The following is a 1,493-nucleotide window of genomic DNA, read 5'->3' as shown; positions in this document are numbered from 1 at the left end:
TCGCTCAGTCGTGTCCGACTTCGCGACCCCGTGGACTGTAGCCTACCAGGCTCCTCCGTCCATGGGATTTTCCAGGCAAGAGTGGGGGTACCATCCCCTTCTCGACCCCACTGGAGTGGGGTGCCATCGCCTTCTCCTTTTGTATTCTACTACTTTTGCTATAAGTTAAAAATGTCATGGGAATTCCCTGGCTGTCCAGTGATTAGGACTCTGCTTTCATTGCTGAGGGCACAGGTTCAATCCCTGGTCAGGAAACTAAGATCCCATAAACTGTGCCATGTGGCAAATAAACAATGTTACCTATATCCTGAAATAGACACAATATTTCATTCTCTAGGCTCTGACTTTTAAAGATATAAATCTTTTCTATTCATATAGAGAGAAAAAGTTTCAGAACAAAATATACAAATAGCTCATACAGCTCAATGACAAAAAACAAACTAACCCAACTGAGCCTGCAGGGCCCAAAAGAGTCTGCAGGGTCTTGAGCACCTCCCCTGCTGACAACCTGGGGTCTGGAAGTGGAGTGGGAGTCTGAGCTGCCTCTCAGGCTCCAGGTGGCCCCTGGGGAGATTCGTCCCGCTGTGAGCCCCGGCTGGCAGCAAGGCAGCCCAGGCTGCCCAAGGCTGGCAGCCCTCACCCAAATCCACTGCCATTGCAATAGCAGCCCAACCCTTTGGGTCTGGAAACTGGGGCAAAAGGTGGGAGGTCTACACCTGTGGCCCCCAGTGGGGACTCTGACCCATGCTCCCTACTCAGGATGCAGTGCCCAGGCTTCCTCCTCCTTGCCCTCCTCACTCTGCTGGTGCTCACCTCAGAGGTGGCCAAAAAGAAAGACAAAGTAAAGATGGAAGGCCCAGGGAGCTAGTGCATGGAGTGGACCTGGAGGCCCTGCAACCTCAGCATCAAAGACTGTGGTGCCAGTTGCTGCCAGGGCACCTATAGGGCCCAGACTCTGTGCATCTGGTGCCAGGTGCCCAGATGCACTGGAAGAAGGAAAGAGGAGTTTGAAGCCTACTGCAAGTACAAGTTTGAGACCTTGTGGGGGATGTGATGGGGGCACAGACACTAGAGCCCGCCACCCTGAAGGAGGCACAGTACAATGCTGAGTGCCATTAGACCATCCATGTGACCAAGTTCTGCACTCCCAAGACCAAAGCCAAGGCCAAAGCCAAGAAAGTGAAGGGAAAGGGCTAGCAGCCAGGCCTGGATGCAAAAGAGCCCCTGGATTTCCTGGGAGCCCCAGCCCACACCCTCCCTCCACAGGCCCAAGATGTAACCCATCAGCACCTTTTGCCTCCTAGTAAGCTTTATCAATCATGCCCTGTTTCATCCCTTCACTCACTCACACCCACCCCAAGTGCCCAAAGTAGGGAGGGACAAGGGATTCTGGGCAGCTTGCACATCCCCCAAAGGGATCTGATTTCCCTGGACCCACTTCTCTTTCCTTAGTGATGCCATTACTAAGAATTAAATAAAGTAAGTGTCCTTCC

The 1,493-nt window shown here is 52.6% G+C and overlaps 1 pseudogene; it reads left to right on the top strand.

Moving 5' to 3' along the window:
• Positions 1 to 760: 760 nt before the first annotated feature.
• LOC129650973 (midkine-like) lies at positions 761 to 1,197 on the top strand (annotated as a pseudogene).
• The last annotated feature ends 296 nt before the right edge of the window (positions 1,198 to 1,493 follow it).

Source organism: Bubalus kerabau, chromosome 1 (genome assembly GCF_029407905.1).
Source record: "Bubalus kerabau isolate K-KA32 ecotype Philippines breed swamp buffalo chromosome 1, PCC_UOA_SB_1v2, whole genome shotgun sequence".
Lineage (NCBI taxonomy): Eukaryota > Metazoa > Chordata > Mammalia > Artiodactyla > Bovidae > Bubalus > Bubalus kerabau.
Note: the sequence above shows the minus strand (reverse complement) of the source record. Positions and strands in the feature narration are given on the sequence as shown.